Source organism: Schistocerca americana, chromosome 7 (genome assembly GCF_021461395.2).
Source record: "Schistocerca americana isolate TAMUIC-IGC-003095 chromosome 7, iqSchAmer2.1, whole genome shotgun sequence".
Classification (NCBI taxonomy): Eukaryota; Metazoa; Arthropoda; class Insecta; order Orthoptera; family Acrididae; genus Schistocerca; species Schistocerca americana.
Window position 1 is genome coordinate 249,440,852 of NC_060125.1, and position 18,447 is coordinate 249,459,298.

The 18,447-nt window shown below is 44.6% G+C and overlaps 1 protein-coding gene across 2 annotated transcripts in view; it reads left to right on the forward strand.

Moving 5' to 3' along the window:
* The first annotated feature begins 818 nt into the window (after positions 1–818).
* The window catches only part of LOC124621868 (serine-rich adhesin for platelets-like), a 71,425-nt gene continuing 53,796 nt past the window's right edge, over positions 819–18,447 (forward strand). For both annotated transcript variants that reach the window (XM_047147332.1, XM_047147331.1), the window contains exon 1: positions 819–946. The gene's annotated coding sequence lies outside the window, so the exon portion shown is untranslated. The remainder of the gene's footprint in view (positions 947–18,447) is intronic.

Consider the following 18,447-nt stretch of genomic DNA (forward strand, 5'->3'; position numbering starts at 1 on the left):
GGTTAGTTGGGTTTAAGTAGTTCTAGGGGACTGATGACCATAGATGTTAAGTCCCATAGTGCTCAGAGACATTTTTGATAAAGGTCAGGAAAAATTTGAAAGAAATATGATAAGCATTTGTATAAAAAAAATTGGTGATTCTTAACTCGAAATGACTTGAAACAGAAAAGAAATTTTGAACAATGTTTGCGTTCTTTCCTTGGGGCATTCTCCAGACTAAGCGTTGTGCTGTCGCTATTTCTTTCCCTTGAACAGCGAGAAAAATTTTCTTAGTTGCCTCCGCTATGGATTTTTTCCCGCAGCTCTTGTCTGGGTCTCGTTGTTAACGCTAGTTAGTAAATCGCTTCATGAGGCACAGTAATTCCTCAAAGCAGGGTGAGGGTGTGTACTCTTAAAACCAGCTTCGTATTGCGGCATAGCAAATGTTTAACTTCTTAACTCTAACGGTAGATATTATCTCTCTGCTTTTGTGACTCATCTCTCTCCCTAGTTCGTACCACAGTTGAGCTACACGGTATGAATTGCGTGTTTACGTCCGTGCATAAACGAAAACTGTTTCATGCTTCATGATTACCTCATGGAGGATTTCTTGTCTTTACAAATTATACACGCTCCAAATCAAATTTTAATATTCGTACGGTAAACATTTAGGCAGTCTTCGATTGCGCATCGGCCAGCGTGTGCTTGATGGAGCGACGTAGAGGCATTAATGCTCGAGGGTCTTGGGCCTGACTTTATTTTCTGCCGGCTGTATCTGGGCACGGGGAGACGGGCGCCAGTGACTTTGCAGCGGAACTGTTGGCAGCCCTGCGCGCGTAGCCAGCTGAAGAACTTGGTGTAAGGAGCCGGCCGGGCCAGTTAGTGTCCAACGCTCGTACGAGAAGGAACGGAGAGGATTCGCGGGAGTCCACAGCGTCTCGCCACAGCCCAGCACCACGAGAGAAAGGTGAGTGTGTGTGTGAGCTGCGAATCGAGAGACGAGCTGTTCAATTACTGCCAGTGTGATGAGTGAGTGTTGACGGCTGTGTCAGCGAGAACTGCAAAGTGTTGCTTGTAAACAAACCGGTGGGTGCCGGTAGCCGTGCCTGCTGATGTGTCACTTAAGAGCAGTTGCGTCCAATTCACCGGTGTCTGCTAAGTGGTGTTTTCAAACTTCAAAAAGGTGTGTTGGCATCTTTTGTAATCGGCTACAGCTGGTTTTAGGTAGGTGCACGACTTGAGAGTGGAGAACCGGGAAAGCAGTACCTTATGTCCCCTCAAGATTCTACTTAACATTAGTTGAGTTCGAAGTAAGCTCGTCGTAGGTGACTCTTTTTGCAGTATATATAGTCGAGCCTTCAGAGCTTAAAGTACAGACTCTCAGTGCCAGGTAACTGTGTGCCATGAATTTTCGTTTGCGATCACAGTTTGTGCTCCTTTTAGTGATTTCCATAAATCTTCCCAGGCAAAGGCCGCAAACGTTCCTGTGAAAAGGGCACGGCCAATTTCCTTCCACATCCCTGTGCTCAGTCTTCGACAGCTCTACCGACAGGACATTAATCTCAAATCTTTCTTGCTCATTGTTACGAGACGAAATAGTGTTGAATTAGGGTTAAATTTTCAAAGTATGTTTCTGCTCCCAGAACTACTTCACATTTCATTAAACTCCCTATTTTTAGTCCAGTGTTTATGAACATACGCTATGAATTGGTTTACTGAAGACAAATACTTGTAGTTCCAACAGATAACGTAATGACTGCTGCAGGGCAGCGAAGAGACAATAACAGACAATGACATAACTTTAACGCTAGACAGACAGAAATAAATTGTATTCGACTCTTGCAAACTCGTCTTATAGGTAGGAGACAAAAAAGACGTATACCGAAAACATTATACGACACAGTACTTTCATGTGTAGATAAAGTCTGAGTATTTTCTTAGAAGCGCATTTACGGAACTGACGCGGTCATTCTTCAGAAGTTGAGCTATGAATCAAAATTTAACAGTGAACCATTTACTGTAACCGTAAATAGCCTAATTCGTGCTTTTAAGATAAACTAACAATTTTACTTAAAATTAGCATAAGATTTAGTAACGAGTTCCTCACACGGTTTAGGGATTGACTAAATCGTGGACATTCCCGCGGTAAGATCATTTCAGTCCATTAGATCGATTTTAACTTATATATTTATTCACATGTTCTATGGGTCCTAATTGTGACATGTTTTAAGGTTATTATATGGAACGTACAGCAATATAATAGCCATTTTCTTGAGTGTCTTAATCTAAGAGTTTTTGGTAGTACTGAAAGATAGGACCCAACTTTCATACCGTCCGGCCCTATTCTCAGGTTTAGATATAATTGTTTTGTGGAGATTTATAAACTTTGCGTTGTTTGATAGAAACGTTATCGTAAGTTAGAAAGGTTGTCCCGTCCCAAATTTTAGTGGTGCGTTTTACGCAGAGTGAGTGGTTTGCGCGACACGGAAGTCAGTCGAGCGTGACCTCTACGAAACTGCAAGGTGATGTGAGGACGGCTACGTGCACTCCAGGGCCAGCTTCGAGGTCTCGAATGAATGAACGCCGGCTGTGTATAGTTGAGAGTAACTGTGAAGATTGTAAGCAACTGACCGGCATTAGCTTAAAACTATTTAACAAGTCCCCACTTGTCGTACAATCTAGAGCACTTTGAAACGACATAAGAAAGAAACTAAATGTAACTAAACATGCAACTCTGTTGTCTTATTTTGCCGATCTTTAACATTTTTGCATCTATCCAATAAAGAAAAATAGTTTCCGGTGATCGCTTATAAATTATAGTCACGCTATCAGCACGCTGTAGTTTCTTCAGTCATGAAGCTCGCCTTTTAATGTCAATTTAAAAACGCGCGTGTTTATATTTACAGCTAATGGCGAACGCGCTATTCATGTAGTGAAATTTATTTTGTAGTAGAGCGCAGCTGGGTGTTCCGCATCAACGGGATATCTGTTATTGAGGTTAGTGCGAAGATTGCTTATGTTTCTACCAATGTTGATCATGACCTGCAATATGTTTTGTCAACGGAAAATATATATGTTGCTCTTTCAGATCAAATTCGCATTTAGAGCATGTTTAGTTCCCAGAGAGTAAATTTTAATAAGTTTTGTCGATTTACCGGCAGGAAAATAAAGTTCAGTACTAACGTTAATGTACAGTAAGTAGGTTTAAGTCACGCCATGAAATGTCGAAGTGGACTGTTGTAAGGATCACTTCACTAATTATATGCAAATAATATGTTTATTAAAATGGTTATCAATACTGAGTCAGAAATACTTTGAAGTGCGGGACTGACAGAAAAGTAAATAATAGTTTGAAATAATTCTTGGGCGTGGTTTCATTCTAAAACTCCCACGGACTCCCCCTTACTATTTGCCCTTATTTACGAACTATTGTCTTCCGAAATAATTTATGTAGACTCAAAAGTTGAAATCATGTTGATAGACATGGCACTCTAAATTATTACTCGTCCTATACATCCTTAGAGAGCGTGGTGCATGAAAATCAATCTGAGGTTCGGCATTTTTATTACATTGGTTTGGCTCGGTATCTTAGTGCGTAAGCGAGCCTGTAAATCCTAAGCTCCATGGTTCGACCCCCGTCAAGACACCACTTTCACCTCTTGCAATGACTACTGTGTGTGAATACTGTAGAGTGCCATCGTGGTTCTTGGCCCACCTTAAACTACAGAAGGCATCCCCGTCCGCTTCCTCGCCCCCCCTTGACTGGGTAACTTTGGTCGGAGGAACGCAATGAACATGCCGAGCGAAGCACCGTGGTACTCAAACCTTCTGGTTTATAATTTATCTATACATGTGATTCATTAATTTCTTCGATTACATCGATTCAGAATGAAATGTTACAATCCCCAAAGTAATAAAAATCAATAATAGTATTGTAGCTCATGGCACACTCAATTATTAATCTGTTACATATTTTGACTGCAGCGCCCTGCGTTTTAATGAAATACTCACAAGCTTTGGCGAGGCCGAACATGAGCTGTTCACGTGCTCTGTGGCAATTGTGATAGGTCAGTTTCATCACCTAGCCTAGACGTGCTCGTGGGAAGTAAACAGAGATTTCGACACGGGCGCCTGCCTCGTTGCTGCTACTTTGGCGCACGGACAGGCAAGCAGACAGCTGCTGGCGCGCTACATTGGTCACAAAAGTGCGCAAGATGGTTGGCAGCTCCAAAAAAGATTCCGGAGATGTATTTTGGGACAACGCTCTAAAACTCTGCAACTGTTGACGGGATTGGCTTATGCAACAGAATTTACGATCGTGAGTAAATTTTTAAGAAAGTGTTTTGCAGACCCTTGAAGATAAACGTCAACCATTCCGCAAACAAAATGTTACTTACAAAGTTGTAAAGCCGTCTTAAGACATTGAAGAATCCAAGAATATACTACAGCCATCTATGAGCAGCTCTCGTAGGGACCGTTAGGAACACCATGGTTTGCCAAGTATACATGAAAAAGGAACATTCAGTAATTAGTGAGATGAACTGATGTAGAAGAGAAACAGTATGCTGGATGAGTTTACCGCTTTTATGGCTGTTGGCATTACTGGAATGAGCCCAGAAAAGGTGACGGGTAAGCTGTTCTGATTAAAACTTCAATATTGCGTTTAACGATGGCGTGTCCGCTTTAAGTTTCCACGTTAACTGAACGCGCTCATTGAGCCTTCATTTTCTTTTTGAATATAACAATCAGGCTAAAACCTTTCAGATGGCTCTCAGCACCATGGGACTTAACATCTGAGTCATCAGTCCCCTAGAACTTAGAACTATTTAAACCTAACTAACCTAAGGACATCACACACATCCATGCCCGAGGCAGGATTCGAACCTGCGACTGTAGCGGTCGGGCGGTACTAGACTGAAGCGCCTAGAACCGCTCGGCCACACCGCCCGGCTAAAACCTTCCCTGGGATGATGTTACAGTAGGGTGAAAATTTTATGAACCGCAGAAATTTTGGAAGTGGTTAGAACAATTCAAAAACAGTCGAACCTCAGCGACTGATGCCTTTTGTAATGACCGAAGTGTCGTCTTGTGCGATTACCTGGAAGATAATCGTGCAATAAACAGTGCCTATTACTACTCAGACATGCTGGTGAATGAAGTAAAGCCAGCAATGAGAGAAAAACGTCGCGAAGCTCGAAGAAAATGCTTGATATTGCTACTAGCTCACACCGTCCAGCTGGCCAAAGAAATCTTTCAAACAATAGGTTGGGAGGTACTGCTTAATCTTCCTTACAGTTCAGATTTGGCTGCCTCGGATTTTTACTTGTTTGGTCCACTCATTGAATCAAGTGAAAAAAAAGAAAGGCAACGCCGAGGTCAAAGAATCTGTGGGAAAGTGACTCTAAAGACAGTCATCCTTGCATCAGGTATAAAAAGACTAGTTCACCGTCGGGGCGAATTTATTAATACTGAGAAGTAATAAGTAATTCTGTAAATGGTTGTTCTTTTACATAAAGTTCCGTATAATTGTTGAATGTCCCTCGTAGTTAACAGAGCACTTAGTTACTGCGCTGCGGAGCGTGCAACGCGAAAGAAAATTGTAACGTTATATTCACTGACTTGACTGTACACCCTCGGTGAAACATTGCAATTACTGTACAAGAATTATTCGATATTTCACAACTTATGGTTTTTATTTAATACGCCGTAGACTTCGGGTTTACAAGCCCACTTTCTACAGTGATGCATAAACTTTTCCTAAGACGTCTGATTTATAAAGTTCCTCAGCGGGACATAAAGAAGGTAAAAATGCTGCTTAAGATTTTAGCCCTTTTTCGCTTATTAACGTTTTCGTAAATTGTTTTTTTTTACATTGTAGAATACACCTATATACCACTTCTCCAGGATCCATCGTGCTCTGCATTAAAAGCGCAAGAGTTGCATTCGAAAGGAGTTACCGTGCATCATTGTCTTGTAAACTCAGTTTTCTTTCCAGAGGTTCCTTAACTTGCAGGTTACAGATGTGGAAATGGTATGCGCGGTTAGTGTCATTAATCACTGTTAACCGAAAAAAGTTAGTGACCGGTTCTGTGATTAGTTCGATATGGACGGGATGATAAACTCTGAGTTTAAATCTTTCTTTTCTGTAAAAGCATCGTTGAACTATTAATATTCTCGTGGTACAGACCAAACGTCTTATCAGCCGAGGTGCTGCCGACCTTGGAGCAGCTTTTTCGGCCGCAGCTAAGAAAAAAGAGGAGCGAATGGGAGAGGTCTCCCTTGGGGGAGGATAAAGGCGTCGTTGCGACTCAGGAGATGTCAAAAGGAGGTATGCTTTTGTTGGCTGTAGGGGAGGGGCGAAATATATTTAGGATCGGTGGCGGCCAAGGTGTGGTGGGCGGAGGTCCGTGCTCGGCTGAGCACCGGTTTCTGAGCAGCGGCACGCATGGAGTGGTGGAGTGTGTGTGTGTGTGTGTGTGTGTGTGTGTGTGTGTGTGTAGGGGGGCTGTTCCACAGTGGCAACCAAAGGGGAGGACGACTCACCCCAGCAAGCTGCCTGCCAGGCTTTGGGACCCATACACAGCCTGCTTTAAAGCACTGAAAACTCCACCGTTAATGATAGTGTTAATTTCTCGTTGAATAGAAATTGCACGTCATTACACTATGTACATCTGCGTAGCATTGCAGGAGGCCAATCATCTCAAGGGACAGGAAGAACGTACAGGACGAACTGGGAATTGGATGCCAAAACCTTTATGCTTAATGATTACCACCGTGTCACATAACTCGTGAGCCACTCAAGAAATGTTTGCTTTATCCATTATTTCAGAAACGAACTAAGATTTTCAGCTCGCACTGTACTGCAAAGGTAGATGCGTCATATTTTTGAACTGTCTACATCGAAGTGCCTATAAACTGAACTTGGGTTCAGTTGGGTGAGTGTAGAAATCGTCTGTCCCCGTTGAAAGAACCAACCTAGCATTCGCTTCAGTTGGTGTAGAGAAACGTGAAACTAGAAAGCGAAACGGAAAGAAAGATTGAGGTCCAACGACGAAGTTGGTAACAAATTGAAATGTTTCTCAACCACATAAAATTTATAGTACGGTAATCACGCAATGCGTTAGTGTGGACTCATATTTGAAAGCTTAATACAAAATAACCTTTCTAAAAGTTAATTATCAACGTAGAAAACAATGAACCTACCGACTAATGCGCAGTGGTCGAAAGACGAACATCATTTGGTTGAGGGAAGTGCTAATATTCCACACCAGTTAAATTTTAAACCTGATTAGTGACAGAAATCTTGAATGGGACAAAACGTGGTAAGAAAATGAGTTGTGCTATTGCCATAATAGGTGTAGGAAACCACAGAAGACTAAAAACTGGATAGTTCATGGGGATTTGATTGCCGCACATCCCGAATAACATTAACGCACTAAACCACTACCCAGCGAGTCCTCGGGGAAGTCTCCACGGGTTAGTTCATACGCTCACAGCGTAGCTTGCACTCTGACGTGCAAGGCAGCAGTAGATTGGAATCGAGGAGCAAATGTGAGATGAGTCAGTTTCGCCACACATGCTGCCACAGATACTCTCCTGATCTAGACTTCTCTGTGCCAGATCTGTTATGCCTCTCTGAGAAAGAGTGTAGTCTATTGTGAAATAGCTTGCAGCAACTGGTATTCTTATTTCTAAGAAACAAATCTCAGTGAAACTACTCGGAAATTAAAACTTTGAACCAGAATGTGATTCGAACTCGGCCTTGATTTTCGCGAGCAGATTACTTAGCAACTGAGCTACCCAGGCTCGGCTCGCCCTCTCATTCGTTTTGGATTAATAGCTTGTTAATGAATTTTGTTCGTTGCCATAATGTGCTAAATCTGGACACCATCAGGATATTATTTAAACTGAGAAGGCAGGTGTTTCTTTGGAAATAAGGTCATCCTGAACTTCATGCAAACGGCAAATCACCAAGCGTCGGAAAGGTTTACCTGGTAGCCAATTTCGTATCCTTGCCAAAGATATGTTGGACAAACCACACTCAACTGAAGGGCAGTGTCCTGATCCCCAGGCACGATCCATCAAGGAGACCATGGAATCAGTTAAAAGCGGTTATCTGCCTGTCTCGCGCGCTCAGAGCATGTCTGCCTGGAGCCGCGGCGATATCAGCTACCTCGCACGCAGGTTATTTACGAGACAGATTTAGGGGAGCACCGTTGCTTTCCGTAGAAAGCTGGGATTATCGCATTCCCTGGGAAGGTCGGTTCGCCAAGGGCGTTTTCCGCGGACAGCTGGTCTGCCCACGCGTTCGGGAGACCAGTCGTAGTGTAGCTAACCGGCGACTAGCGGTGGCTTCTGCAAGATGACGTAACGATTCGCAGAGTTACGCTACCGGTGCTTCGAGGGTCTTACGTAAGCACAGCGGCGGATTACTTTTGCCGCCTCCCCGCTTCCGCCAAAATTTCCTCCTAATTTCTACTGTGGCATAACTCTACCAGCAACTACAGATTATAAAACTGTGCGTACTGGATATCTTACAACATTAAGTGTAGTAGTCTTGGCAGATTCTAAAAAAGGCGAACAGGGCGTTAAAATATTTTGGCCGCCTAAAAGAAACACAAAAAAAACAATATAAGCGTGCTAGATAAATCGGACTGGCCAGTAACGCCTAAAATTAAGATGGGAAATACTTCACTAACGCAAGTAAACCAATTTTGCTAATTGGGACGTGTAAGGGGTAACACAAGTCTTTTTAATAGTTAAAGAATTACTATGACTAAAGAAGCCTTAAAAATATAAGCAATTTATTGACGTCTTACCACCTTAATACAGAAAGAAGAAAGAAGCTTACCAATAAATTTATTTGGAGCATTTTAAGCTAGGGTTGTGAAGTGTCGACTCAGGAAAAACGAGAGAAGGAAACAAAATAAAGAAAGAGATCTGTGGATGTGGAGAATAGCCACAAAACATCCTAGACTAGAAGAAAATATAATGAACAAATACTAAGAGATAAGAACTTCATAAGACATCTTCTAAGGAAAAAATCCTGGGAAAAATTAGAGGCAGTTCCAGTTACCAACTGAACGAACTGCAGCTGCTACAACCAGTTGATATAGTTGGTAAGCACTGACTACATGAAGAAGGCGTTTGCTTTAGTGTCAAATTACGATAGATTGTTTCTGTTGTGGATTGGGGTGTTCATAGAACGACAACCAATAAGAATCATCGTCTTCTATTCGGCCGATTTTAACATTAATGCTTCTAGCGCGAGATTGGGATTGTAAGATACTTGCACATTCACCACAGAAACTGATTTCAAGAAAGCCATTAAATTTCGGACATTCAACCTTGAAAATTCCAGCTCGTACACTTGCATTACTGCATGCCTAAAATTTATTAAATTATTCATTACACCGTGAAAATCCGAAAATGCACACATTTATGAAATCTTATAAGTGGTTGTTCATGTTACTCCCACTGCCATATAGAGCTATATGGCGTATTGGGCTTTCTAGAGTATGACACTTCAAATCTCCATCCAGCGGTTCACATTTGTCTTTGGCGATACCCTAATTCACTTAAGGTGAATACTGGGATGGTTCCTTTGGAAAGGAACAACTACCGCCCCGTGCTGCCGTAATCTGTTTCTGTGAATAATCGTAGAAAGCAAAGTGGGAACAGTAAGTGGTCCTCCACTACTGGCTTCTGGACCTTTCTAATTAACTGTGCGATGGTTCACATCACGTGGAGGTTCAACAGGAGCCTGTACGAATTCGCTAGCCATCGACAATTTGGCTCGTTGCAGTATAACATTAGGTACACTCTTCTGTTAGGATTAGGTGCCGTGAGCCACTACACGTCTTCAAAAAAGATGCATTCACAGCCAAGGGCTTTGTGTGAGTGAGTGAGTGAGTGAGTGAGTGAGTGAGTGAGAAACCAGCGTTGCAGAATGCCCAAACACAATCGTTAATATGTTGATATACTGTATTGCGAATTAAAGTTACTGTTATCGTGTTATCATTTGAACTATGCTCTCGTGGCAGTCTTCCAGCCAAGGCCTCTGCCCTCTGTAATGTGCGGACGAGAGTGTGATCTGGCGATACCAGGAAATCCAGGACACTATGGACAGCTTCCTTGAAAATCAATTGTTATCAAGCTACGTGCTATAGGAATGCACACCTAGCGGTCGCATCAAATCTGGTTGGTAACTCTAACTGACGAGCTATTTTCGTAAAGTTATTTGGCAAGTGATGATATCAGCATCTCTGTAACTACTGAAGCAATTTCTACCAAACTTGGCACCTGTGTCACTATCTGGAAAGAATTAAACAGTAAGACATCCATAAAACACCTGCTGCGTAGTATGGGAGTGACAAACAAGCATAACTTAGGAACACCTAGACAGGTTTCAGCGAAGTTAGCTACGTACATAGCTCAAGATTTGTATAAAAATTCTGTGAGAATAATACTCCTTAGGGTGGGGCCGAGAACGTTTGACGTAAGAAGTTCGAAAAGGACCTGTAAGTATTTCTTTCCTGTATTTGTTTGAATTGTATTATTTGAAAAGTCTGAAGCGCCATCTGTATCTTGTTAGTGTTGCTCAATGCGTCAACCAGGTCGCAAGAATAACCACTGCGAGCAAATATTTTGTCCTTGTTTCGGGGTCAAAAATCGTGCCACAGAGCTGAATACCACTGATACGTTTAGCAAGGTGTAAATCAGCGAAGAATCGGTTGCCAGTAACAGATCCTTTATTCAGGAGGAGTCACTTACTGTTGCCATAATGCCTCAAAAGAATCTGAAGTCTAATATATGTGACATACATATATGTCGCTGGAGCTGCAGGCGAGAAGCTTGTTGTGAACGGACACAACTTTTTATCTGGCCGTAACTGTTGTTTGATTGCTCGGTGGGATGGCACGGTCACACTCCTTTGCCATAGAAGTATTGGATAATTTAAAACTGTCATTGACTAGCAGATCATCACTTGAAGCAATTGTTCTCTGCAGGTACAATGTTAAACATTCAGAAAAATAAAAGTACATCAGAAACTTTAACAGATTACTGTAGTGTTGATCCCTTCAGATGTCACGAACTGGGGCTAAGCTCTTGCATGTTAGACACTATATTGACCTCCAGTGCGAGGGCGCTGCTGTGCTGAGAGGGGGCACCTGGCTTTCAGGGGCGTCTCAGATACATCGTTGCGGATTGCAACGAGACCTTGCAGACATCTGTGGTGTCGATATTTGTTGCTGACTTTGGTGTGGCACAGCGATATCTAGACGATACCACAAAGCTAGTTGGTTCAAATGGCTCTGAGCACTATGGGACTCAACATCTCAGGTCATCAGTCCCTTAGAACTTAGAACTACTTAAACCTAACTAACCTAACGACACCACATACATCCATGCCCGAGGCAGGATTCGAACCGGCGACCGTAGCGGTCACGCGGTTCCAGACTGAGGCGCCTAGAACCGCTCAGCCACACTGGCCGGCCACAAAGCTAGTTCAGAAAAGCTTCTCATCACCTACAGAATTCTCCTTTTTCGTCGCGTTGTGTGGTGGCGATCCTTCAGAGGGGATATCGAACGTTTTATCTTCTTAGAAATCAGTAAGTGCGGCCGGGTAACAAAGTCGAGTTGGATGGCGCCAAACTTTCTTTTCTGATTTACGACCTGCGGCGAACGTGCGGCAAAGTGGAGCAGACAGCTCTCGAGCAGTTTTACGACATGGTCGTGGTCTCGCCGGTGGCTGCCGCGTCGGGAGAAATAGGGGGCGGGGGCGGACATTCAATTAGGAACCAGGGAGTGGCCCTGGAACAATGGGGCGCGCCTGGCTGCGGTACCGTTTATAACCTCTCTCTCTCTCTCTCTCTCTCTCTCTCTCTCTCTCTCTCTCTCTCTCTCTCTTTTGTGTGTGTGTCGTCGACAGGAAAGGAACGCAGTTTTCAGCCACGGTGCTCAGTCCCCTCCCGCGAAACAAATGTAAGATGCAAAAACTGCGTTTAACATCTGCTAACAGTCTAATAGGGGTGATCGTTTACACTGACGTGACACGTCGTGAGATCATGAGATAGCTGCTAATATCGTGTCGGACCTCCTTTTACCTGGCGCAGGCAGCAAATCGACGTGACAGCGACTCAAGTCCTTGGAAGTCCCCTTCAGAAATATTAAGCCATTCTGCCTCTCCAGCCGTCGATGATTGCGAAAGTATTCTATGTACGAACTAACCTGTCGATTATGTCCCATTAATGCTCGAAGGAATGCACGTTCGTCGATCTGAGTGACTAAATCATTCGCTCGAAAAAAATGGTTCAAATGGCTCTGAGCACTCTGGGACTTAACATCTGAGATCATCTGTCCACTAGACTTAGAACTACTTAAACCTAACTAACCTAAGGACATCAAAGACATCGATGCCCGAGGCAGGATTCTAACCTGCGACCGTAGCAGCACCGCAGTTCCAGACTGAAACGCCTAGAACCGCTCGGTCACAGGGGCCGGATCCACTCCAAATGACCAGAATGTTCAAACTAGTTGCGAACAGTTGGGGCATTGTCGTCCATAAAAATTCCATCGTTGTTTGAGAGCATGAAGTCCATGAATGGCTGCAAATGGCGTCAAAGTAGCCGAACACGACCATTTCCAGTCAGTGATCGGTTCCGGTGGACCAGAAGAACCAGTGCATTCCATGTACACGCAGCTCACACCATTATGGAGCCGCCACCACCAGATTGCGCAATGCCTTGTCATCCTTGGTCTGTAGGTTCATGAGGTCTCTGGCACACTTGAACGCTACGATCAGCTGTTACCAACTAACTCCTGACCAGGCCGCGATTTTCCAGTTGTCTAGCGGTCAGTCTATCTGACCAGGCGATGTGTTGTTAGCATAGGCACTAGCGTCGGTTATCTGCTGCCATAGCCCATTAGCGCCAAATTTCGCCACGCTGTCCTAACGGATACGTTCGTCGTGCGTCCCACATCTCTTTTGTTAATTCACGCACTGTTGCTTGTCTGTTAACACTAACAACCCTACGTCACGCCGCTATTCTCGGACGTCAAGGCCGGTTGCCATTGTTTTGTCCGTGGTGCGGTAATGGTAGAAATTTGGTTTTCTTGACACTCTTCACAATGTGAATCTCGGAATACTGATTTACCTAACGATTTCCGAAATAGAATGTCCCATGCGTCTAGGACCTACTGCTATTCCGCTTTCAAAGTCTGTTAATTCCCATTGTGCGGCGAGAATCACGTCGGACAACTTCTAACAAGCTGTGAGGACGCCCTCGTGCTTCGGTAGCTCAGATGGTAGAGCACTTGTCCGCGAAAGGCAAAGGTCCCGAGTTCGAGTCTCGGTGCGCCACACAGTTTTAATCTGCCAGAAAGTTTCAACTTCTAACATGAAGCACCTGATTACAAATGGCAGTCCCGCCAGTTCACTGCCCTTTTATACCTTGTGTAAGAGATACTACCCCCATCCGTATATATGTATGTTGCTGTCCAATTGCTGTGGTCACCTAAAGTGTAAAAGTATCAACGTTAGATAATTTGTACACGTCTGTACATGAAATGCTTAAGTGTAATTGATAAATTGTCTTAGGTCAACTATGCCACAAGCACGAATCTCTAGTTTTGGAATTTCGTCAATCGAAAATAATCGAGCTAAAGTTACCGATTTCCATGACACACTTTAAAAATTTGCAGCAGCAAAGGAAATCCTAAGCTATTAGTAATCTAACACTAAAAAGATATTTACTATTTGTAGTGCTTTATTAATAAGGATTTGAAGTTTTATTTATAAAAATTGGCTTGTTTCCATTCACGAATAAATATTAAAATATTTAACATTATACTTACCAACTTTTATCATCCCCCAAAGTATGTTCTTTGTGGGATTGGGAGGCTGAGCTAGGGGTGTGGCAAATTAAAGCTCCGCAGCGTGTGTCAATCTACCCAGCGACACCTCTGCCACATACGCAGTTCCTGGACGTGCGCAGAGTCCCTGATGCCTCTCTCTCTCTCTCTCTCTCTCTCTCTCTCTCTCTCTCTCTCTGACCGAGCGCCGGCCGTCTATTCCCGTTCCCGTCCCGGCACGCATCACGCCACCTGGGCGGGTTCGCTGGCACCGGTGTCTGCTCTCTCTCCGGCCGCACACGGCGTGTGCACGCACTGACTGCGTGGTCGGCTCGATCCGCCAATTCCCGCAATAGGTCCGCCAGGGCTGAAGCGGTCAGCGCCCAAGGACGCTCGCCGACGACACACACTCGAGCCGCCTCCCAACAGCTCACATCGCATCGACACGCCGCGCCCAGTAGTCGGAAAGTGCAGCAAGGGTACAAGACTCGGCAACAAAAGTGCAGCAACATCCCTTGTACTGCAGTAGATGTAATGTCGTCTGAAGAGTCTGTTACTTTCTTGAATGAAAGACTGTGGACGTATCTAACTCGTCTGTACTCCGCAAGCCACTGCTGGAAAGTTTGTAGGCAGACGAATGGGGAGGACGATTTCAAATTGGTATAAAATTTCCAGAATGAGATTTTCACTCTGCAGCGGAGTGTGTGCTGATATGAAACTTCCTGGCAGATTAAAACTGTGTGTCGACCGAGACTCGAACTCGGGACCTTCGCCTTTCGCGGGCAAGCTGTGAATACCGGGCGTGAGTCGTACTTCGGTAGCTCAGATGGTAGAGCACCTGCCCGCGAAAGGCAAAGGTCCTGAGTTCGAGTCTCGGTGGGGCACACAGTTTTAATCTTCCAGGAAGTTTCATGGTGTATAATTTATTCATAAATTGCAATTGGTAACTTACATTAGGTGACAAGTCGTCGTCGTCGTATAACTATATGCACAATTTACAGTTGGCGGTAGTATCGAGTACACAATGTATAAAAGGGCAGTTCACTGGCGGAGCTGCCATTTATTCTCAGGTGATTCGTGTCAAAAGGTCTATGACGTTATTATAACCACACAACGGGAATTAAGACTTTCAGTGCGGAATGGTAGTTAGAGCTAGAAGCATGGGACATTTAACTTCGGATGTTGTCAGGTTGGCCGAGCGGTTCTAGGCGCTTTACTCCGGAACCGCGCGACTGCTACGGTCGTAGGTTCGAATCCTGCCTAGGTCATGGATGTGTGTGATGTCCTTTGGTTAGTTAGTTTTAAGTAGTTCTAAGTTGTATGGGCGTGTATGGGCGTGGTCGGCTCGATCCGCCAATTCCCGACTATTCTTCAAACCAATCGAGAACAGATGCGTCCAGTAACATAGTGCATTGTCATCCATAAAAATACCGTCGCTGTTTGGGGACGAAGTTCAGGAATGGTTGCGAAGTGTCTCCAAGTAACCGAACGTAACCAATTCCAGACACCCATCGGTTCACTTGTGCCAGAGGACGCAATGCATTCCATGTAAACACGGCCCACTTCATTATGGAGCCACCACCAGCTTGCACAGTTCCTCGTTGTCAAATTGGGTCCATGGCTTCGTTGGATCTGCGCCACACTCTAAACCTATCACCAGCTTTCACCAACTGAAATCTGGACGCATCTGACCAGGCGACAGTTTTTCAAGCGTCTAGGATCCAACAGATATGGTCTCGAGCCCAGGAGAGGCGCTACAGGAGATGTGCTTTTAGCAAAGGCACTCGGGTCGTCAAATTGCTGCTGTAGCCCACTAACACCAAATTTCGCTGCACTGACCTAATGGGCACGTTCGTTGTACATCCCACATTGATTTCTGCCGTTATTTCACGCAGCGTTGCTTGTCTGTCAGCACTAACAATTCTATGCGAACGCCACTGCTCTCGGTCGTTAAGTGAAGGCCGTAGACCACAGCATTGTCCATGGTGAGAGGTAAGGGCTGAAATATGGTATTCTCGGAACACTTGACACTGTGGCTCTCTTAATATTGGATTCCCTAAAGAAGAAAAGAAAAAAAATATGGCTCTGAGCGCTACGAGACTTAACATCAGTTGGTGAAAGCTGGTGATAGGTTTAGAGTGTGGCGCAGACCCAACGAAGCCATGGACCCAATTTGACAACGAGGAACTGTGCAAGCTGGTGGTGGCTCCATAATGAAGTGGTCTGTGTTTACATGGAATGCATTGCGTCCTCTGGCACAAGTGAACCGATGGGTGTCTGGAATTGGTTACGATCGGCTACTTGGAGACACTTCGCAACCATTCCTGGACTTCGTCCCCAAACAGCGACGGTATTATTATGGATGACAATGCACTATGTTACTGGACGCATCTGTTCTCGATTGGTTTGAAGAATAGTCGGGAGGATTTCAGCGACCGATTTGGCTGCCAACATCGCCAGACTTGAACCTCATCGAACATTTGAGATACAGTCGGCAGGTCAGTTTGTGCACAAAATCATGCAGCGACAACACTTTCGCAAGTACGAACGGTTATAGAGGCAGCCTGGCCCAGTCCATGCTACGTCGAGTTGCTGCACTGCGCCGGGCAAAAAAATGTCCCTCACGATATTAGGAGATATTTCATGACTCTTTTTTGTCATCTCACTGTACGCTGGTGGCGGTAGAATCCTTAGGAATTCTGTCGCAAATGCCAGTTTTCTTATTAATGTCAGCAGAATTTCAAGAAAGTCTTTCAGGATATCTCATTTGAGTTCACTAAGCATTTCGGTTGTAATCGCGTGTTGATCGAACAACACTTCTCTGAATTGCTTCAACGTTCTGTTCATTGGCTCGCTTATAAATGAATTACACTTCTAGAATTTTCACAGTAAACAAAGACGAGCATTCGCCTTCCCTGCCACCGACCTTCAGTGCTCGTTCTTCCTATGTCTCTTTGCACTTGGGGAGACCACTACCAACAACAACAACAACAACAATAATAATAATAATAATAATAATAATAGTTCAGGCTATTTCACCCCCTCCCACCCCACCCCCCGCCTCCCGTGGTACCTGGGCCACGAGGAATGGAACGTATCTGGTGAGGTTCTTGTAACCATAGTAAACCATTCGTTGGTGTTGACATTGTTCTAAGCAAACAGATCGAAACAAAGTCTAGCTAAAATATTGCCGGACGGCAGATGACGACATCCAGATTTACATTTTTGGTGGTTTTCCTTAAATTCTTTCTGTGCAAATACAGGTTTTCTTCCACCTCTTTCTTCAATCCCAGCTTCCGACTTTCTTACTTCCACGTAACTGGCGTCGTTGCTGCTTCGGCAAGGAAGAAAGGAGAATAAGAAACGCTAGCCGTCAAATGGCACGAAACGATTTTCCACGCGAGCAGGAGGAATAGTTCCACACTTCTTTCACGTGGAATGGTGATGCACTAGTAAGTGCTATTATTGTGCTGAGGACGAGTTGGGAGGGGTGTAATTTTCATGGCGAATCTAAACTGTGAGGCTACGAAAGAGGTTCTGTTCACATGCATTCAACGGAGCTGTGCATCGCGCTGGCTAATCAGAGAGAAACGAATCTAATGTTACTCAGAGAAGACACCATCCCAGCAATCAGTTGACAGTTACACGCACTACGGACAGTGGCGATTTGAATATCACTTCTGACAGTGGTTCAGTGCCTAAATAACAGCGCCAGCTATGTAATTTTGAAGAACTCGTGAGCTAGTGTAAGATTCAGACATCCCTTTCCGCTTCGTGGGTGAATAGTTCATTGGCGTACGTTGTTAACAATATTCCGGCGTGACGCGATCGTCGATCGTCGGCCTCGGAGCACCAATCTTGGTGCACACGGAGAGAGCCAGTCGTGCCTGCTGTTCTTGCTTTCACCGACGTCTGCCGGCACGGGTCGGCCGCAGACACGAGAAAGCACCTGGCGTCGCACGATAACATATCGTCGAGTCTTGCTTTTTGCGCCCTGAAATACTGCCAGTGATAAGTGTGAAGCCGTCGCACGTGAGGCTCGTCTCTTGCCAGGAAATTGTTTCTTATTTGCCGCTTTACCAAGTGGATAAAATCATTCTGCTGCGTTGGTTGATTTTTCACAAACCATCGTAATTATAAATGTCAGTGTTGACGTGCTATGTGGTTCTACACGGTGCTGTCGTGTCTAGTCTTTTGAAGCGTGAGTCAAGATTGTCATTGGAAAAATATTTTCAAAAATTGATTGGTTTGAGGGTACAATTTCCACAGTCGCTCTACCAGCCTCTGCCCTACCCTTACTGGAAAGGATGTGCGGCGTCGTAACCTGACGTTGTGGAACGCGATGTCTCAAATAATTAGTCGACTGAAACTTCCAGATAGATTAAAACTGTGTACCGGACTGAGACTCGAACTCGGGACATCTGCCTCTCGCAGCAAGGAGACGAGGTACTGGCAGAACTGAAGCTGTGAGTACGGGCTGTGAGTCGTGCTTGGGTAGCCCATTTGGTAGAGCACTTGCCCGCGAAAGACAAAGGTCCCGTGCTCGAGACTCGGTCCACCACACAGTTTTAATCTGTCAGGCAGTTTCATATCAGCTCACACTCCGATGCAAAG